Consider the following 6,000-nt stretch of genomic DNA (forward strand, 5'->3'; position numbering starts at 1 on the left):
TTGATTGGATTATTTATTCTTTGGATGTTGAGTTTGCTAAGTTCTTTATAATAACTTTGTTTTTTATGAGTAAAACATACTTTCATATATGTAGGCATATCATTAGAATGACAATGCATTAAATTTACTTATTTTTTCCAACTTTACTGAGATATAACAAGATATATGATATTATAGAAGCTTAAAGAGGACAACATGATGATTTTATACACATATATTGCCACATGGTTACCACAATAAGTTTAGTTAAAAAAACAATCACAATATTGCTAGAGAACTATTGTATTTTTGAAATGGCCATATTTCACAAGAAAATATATGCTTGGCTACAATTTTCTCCTGGATCCAGGCTATTTCACCTTGATTTTTATCCAGATTTGCCTCAGCAATAGCTTTTGCTGATCTATGGCATAAATCCTTGATCATGTAATGACTGTATTATTAAAGATCTTCTGAGTGAAGATTGGATCTTGAAATGACTTCTATTATGTCTCCTGTGGTTGGAACTATAGAAATTTTAGCACCAAAACTAGCATGAATGGAATCCAAAGAAATTCTAACTTTCTCAGCAGCTGAAAAAATAGCATTTAGAATCTCAAAAGTACAGGAGAGAGAAATAGTCATAAATGTTATTTGAATGAATACTGATTGAAATTTCCCAAATTCAATAAAAAATATTAATTTGTGCTTCTAAGAAATCCATCATTCTCCAGTGTGATGAACTCAAGGAGATCCATAACCAGACACATAAGAATCAAACTTTCAGAAGCCATAAATAAAGACTATTAAGGGACAACTAGGTGGCTCAGTCAGTTAACCATTAGCCTTCAGCTCAGGGCATGAACCCAGGGTTGTGAGATTGGGTGCCATGTTGGGTTCCTGGCTCAGTGGGGAGCCTGCTTCTCCCTCTGCCTATTGATCCCCCCGCTTATGCTCTTTTTCTCTAAGAAATACATAAAATATTTTTAAAAAGAACATTAAAAGGAGAAAGAAATGTACAAGGGATGATGGACAGCTAGTTTCTCAGAAATCATGAGGGCAGAAATCAGGTCAGAACAAATGAGAAGATATATTCAAACTTCAGAAAAAAAAATATATTCAGTTAAGTTTTTAGCTGTGATATAGCTGTAAATGCCTAAGGACCAAAGAAGAAAGACCACAACTTAATAAATTAACCATCCTCCTTAATAATCTAGTAAGGGAAGAACAAATTCAACTCAAAGAAAGCTAGGACTTCCAGTAATTTGTTGGATAGGAATGTTGAGAGTGGGCAACCTTATCTTCCTGATATTTGAGGAAAATTTTTCAAAGGTTTTTAATTTTTATTTTTTTAATAAACATATAATGTATTTTTATCCCCAGGGTACAGGTCTGTGAATCACCAGGTTTACACATTTCACAGCACTCACCATAGTACATACCCTCCTTAATGTCCATAACCTCACCCCCCTCTCCCCACCCCTCTCCCCCAGCAACCCTCAGTTTGTTTTGTGAGATTAAGAGTGACTTATGATTTGTCTCCCTCCCAACCCCATCTTGTTTCATTTATTTTTTTTTCCTACTCCCCAAACACCCCATGTTGCATCTCCACTTCCTCATATCAGGGAGATCTTATGATAGTTCTCTTTCTCTGATTGACTTATTTCGCTGAGCATAATACCCTCTAGTTCCATCCACATCATCGCAAATGGCAAGATTTCATTTATTTTGATGGCTGCATTATATATATATATATATATATATATATATATATATATATATCACATCTTCTTTATCCATTCATCTGTTCATGGACATTTAGGTTCTTTCCATACTTTGGCTATAGTAGACATTGCTGCTATAAACATTCGGGTGCACGCACCCCTTCAGATCACAACGTTTGTATCTTTAGGGCAAATACCCAGTAGTGCAACTGCTGGGTCATAGGGTAGTTCTATTTTCAACATTTTGAGGAACCTCCATGCTGTTTTCCAGAGTGGTTGCACCAGCTTGCATTCCCACCAACAGTGTAGGAGATTCCCCTTTCTCTGCATCCTCTCCAGCATCTGTCATTTCCTGACTTGTTAATTTTAGCCATTCTGACTGGTGTGAGGTGATATCTCATTGTGGTTTGATTTGTATTTCCCGGATGCCGAGTGATGTGGAGCATTTTTTCATGTGTCTATTGGCCATCTGGATGTCTTCTTTGCAGAAATGTATAGATTTTGGACACTAGCCCTTTATCTGATATGTCATTTGCAAATATCTTCTCCCATTCTGTCAGTTGTCTTTTGGTTTTGTTAACTGTTACCTTTGTTGTGCAAAAGCTTTTGATCTTGATGAAATCCCAATAGTTCATTTTTGCCCTTGATTTCCTTGCCTTTGATGATGTTCCTAGGAATTAGTTGCCGTGGCTGAGGTCAAAGAAGTTGCTGCCTGTGTTCTCCTCAAGGATTTTGATGGATTCCTTTCTGATATTGAGGTCCTTCATCCACTTTGAGTCTATGTTCATGTGTGGTGTAAGGAAATAGTCCAATTTCATTTTTCTTTCTTTTTTTTTTTTTTCAATTTCATTTTTCTGCATGTGGCTGTCCAATTTTCCCAACACCATTTATTGAAGGGGCTGTCTTTTTTCCATTGGACATTCTTTCCTGCTTTGTTGAAGATTAGTTGACCATAGAGTTGAGGGTTTATTTCTGGGCTCTCTATTCTGTTCCATTGATCTATGTGTCTGTTTTTGTGCCAGTACCATACTGTCTTGATGATGACAGCTTTGTAATAGAGCTTGAAGTCCGGAATTGTGATGCCACCAACTTTGGCTTTCTTTTTCAATATTCCTTTGGATATTTGAGGTCTTTTCTGTTTCCATATAAATTTTAGAATTATTTGTACCATTTCTTTGAAAAAAAAATGGGTGGGATTTTGGTAGGGATTGCATTAATGTGTAAATTGATTTAGGTAGCATAGACTTTTTCACAATATTTGTTTTTCCAATCCAGGAGCATGGAACATTTTTCCATTTCTTTGTGTCTTCCTCAGTTTCTTTCATGAGTACTTTATAGTTTTCTGAGTATAGATTCTGTGCCTCTTTGGTTAGGTTTATTCCTAGTATCTTATGGTTTTGGGTGTAATTGTGAATGGGATAGACTCCTTAATTTCTCTTTCTTCTATCTTGTTGTTGGTGTAGATAAATGCAACTGATTTCTGTGTATTGATTTTATATCCTCACACTTTATTGAATTCCTGTACAAGTTGTAGCAGTTTTGGAGTGGAGTCTTTTGGGTTTTCCACATATAGTATCATATCATCTGCAAAGAGTGATAGTTTTATTTCTTCTTTGCCGATTTTGATGCTGTTAGTTTCTTTTTGTTGTCTGATTGCTGAGGCTAGGACTTCCAGTACTATGTTGAATAGCAGTGTTAATAATGGACATCCCTGCCATGTTTCTGACCTTAGCAGAAAAGCTTTCAGTTTTTCTCCATTAAGAATGATATTTGCGGTGAGTTTTTCATAGATGGCTTTGATGATATTGAGGTATGTACCCTCTATCCCTACACTTTGCAGAGTTTTGATCAGGAAAGGATCTTTGTCAACGGATACTTTGTCAAATGCTTTTTCAGCACCTATTTAGAGTATCATATGGTTCTTTTTCATTTTTTTTTCTTTTATTAATGTATTGCATCACATTGATTGATTTGAGGATTTTGAAACAACCTTGCAGCACTGGAATGAATCCCACTTGGTCGTGGTGAATAATTCTCTTAATGTACTATTGGATCCTCTTGGCTAGTATTTTGGTGAAAATTTTTGCATCTGTGTTCATCAAAGATATTGGTCTGTAATTCTCTTTTTTGATGGGATCCTTGTCTAGTTTTGGGATCAAGGTGATGCTGGCCTCATAAAATGAGTTTGAGTTTGAAAGTTTTCCTTCCTTTTCTCTTTTTAGAAACAGTTTCAGAAGAATAGGAATTAATTCTTCTTTAAATGTTTGGTAGAATTCCTCTGGGAAGCCATCTGGCCCTGAGCTTTTGTTTATTTGGAGATTTTTGATGACTATTTCAATTTCCTTACTGGTTATGGGCCTGTTCAGGTTTTCTATTTCTTCCTGGTTCAGTTGTGGTAGTTTATATGTCTCTAGGAATGCATCCATTTCTTCCAAATTGGCATAGAGTTGCTCATATGTTCTTATAATTGTTTGTATTTCTTTGGTGTGGTTGTGATCTCTCTTCTTTCATTCATGATTTTATTTATGTGGGTCCTTTCTGTGTGGGTTTATTAATCTTATTAATTCTTTCAAAGGACCAGATCCTAGGTTCATTGATTTGTTCTATTGCTTTTTTTGGTTTCTATGTCATTGATTTCTGCTCTGATCTTTATTATTTCTCTTCTCCTGTTGGCTTTAGGCTTTCTTTGTTGTTCTTTCTCCAGCTCCTTAAGGTGTAGGGTTAGGTTGTGTATTTGAGACCTTTCTTGTTTCTTGAGAAAGACTTATACCACTATTTATTTTCCTCTCAGGACTGCCTTTGCTGTGTCCCACGGATTTTGAACCGTTGTGTTTTTATTATTTGTTTCCATGATTTTTTTTCAATTATTCCTTAATTTCCTGGTTGACCCATTCATTCTTTAGAAGGATGCTGTTTAGAAGGATGGCTTAAAATCTAATTGATGTGATATAAGGATTGCCACCCCAGCTTCTTCTGATGTCCATTAGCATGGTAAATTGTTTTCCACCCCTTCACTTTAAATCTGGAGGTGTCTGGGTCTAAAATGTGATTAGGTTCTTTCTAAATTTCTTCTTGTGATTGAATTCTAGCTTCAGAGCATTGTGGTCTGAAAATATGCAGGGAATGATCCCAATCTTCTGATACCAGTTGAGACCTGATTTATGACCCAGGATGTGATCTATTCTGGAGAATGCTCCATGTGCACTAGAGAAGAATGTGTATTCTGTTGCTTTGGGTAAAATGTTCTGAATATATCTGTGATGTCCATCTGGTCCAGTGTGTCATTTAAGACCTTTATTTCCTTGTTGATCTTTTGCTTTGATGATCTGTCCATTTCAGTGAGGTGAGTATTAAACTCCCCTACTATTATTGTATTATTGTTGATGTATTTCTTTGATTTTGTTATTAATTGGTTTAGGCTTCCATGTTAAGGGCATAGATATTTAAAATTGTTAGATCTTCTTGTTGGACACACCCTTTGAGTATGATATAGTGTCCTTCCTCATCTCTTATTATAGTCTTTGGCTTAAAATCTAATTGATGTGATATAAGGATTGCCACCCCAGCTTTCTTCTGATGTCCATTAGCATGGTAAATTGTTTTCCACCCCTTCACTTTAAATCTGGAGGTGTCTGGGTCTAAAATGAGTTTCTTGTAGGCAGCAGATTGATGGATTTTATTTTTTTATACATTATGATACCCTGTCTCTTTTGATTGGGGCATTTAGCCCATTAACATTCAGGGTAACTATTGAGAGATATGAATTCAGTGCCATTGTATTGCCTTTAAGGTGACTACTACTCTATATTGTCTCTGTTCCTTTCTGATCTACTACTTTTAGACTCTCTCTTTGCTTCGAGGACCCCTTTCAATATTTCCTGTAAAGTTGTTTTGGCGTTTGCAAATTCTTTCAGTTTTTGTTTGTCCTGGAAGCTTTTAATCTCTCCTTCTATTTTCAATGATAGCCTAGCTGGATATACTATTCTTGGCTGCATGTTTTTCTTGTCTAGTGCTCTGAATAGATCATGCCAGCTCTTTCTGGCCTGCCAGGTCTCTGTGGATAAGTCCTCTGCCAATCTAATGTTTTTACCCTTTTATGTTACATACTTCTTTTCCTGTGCTGCTTTCAGGATTTTCTCTTTGTTGCTAAGACATGTAAATTTTACTATTAGGTGACAGGATGTGGACCTATTTTTATTGATTTTGAGGAGGGTTCTCTACACCTCCTGGATTTTGATGCTTGCTTCCATTGCCATATTAGGAAAATTCTCTACAATAATTTTCTCCAATATACCTT

This window comes from Neovison vison, chromosome 7 (genome assembly GCF_020171115.1).
Source record: "Neovison vison isolate M4711 chromosome 7, ASM_NN_V1, whole genome shotgun sequence".
Classification (NCBI taxonomy): domain Eukaryota; kingdom Metazoa; phylum Chordata; class Mammalia; order Carnivora; family Mustelidae; genus Neogale; species Neogale vison.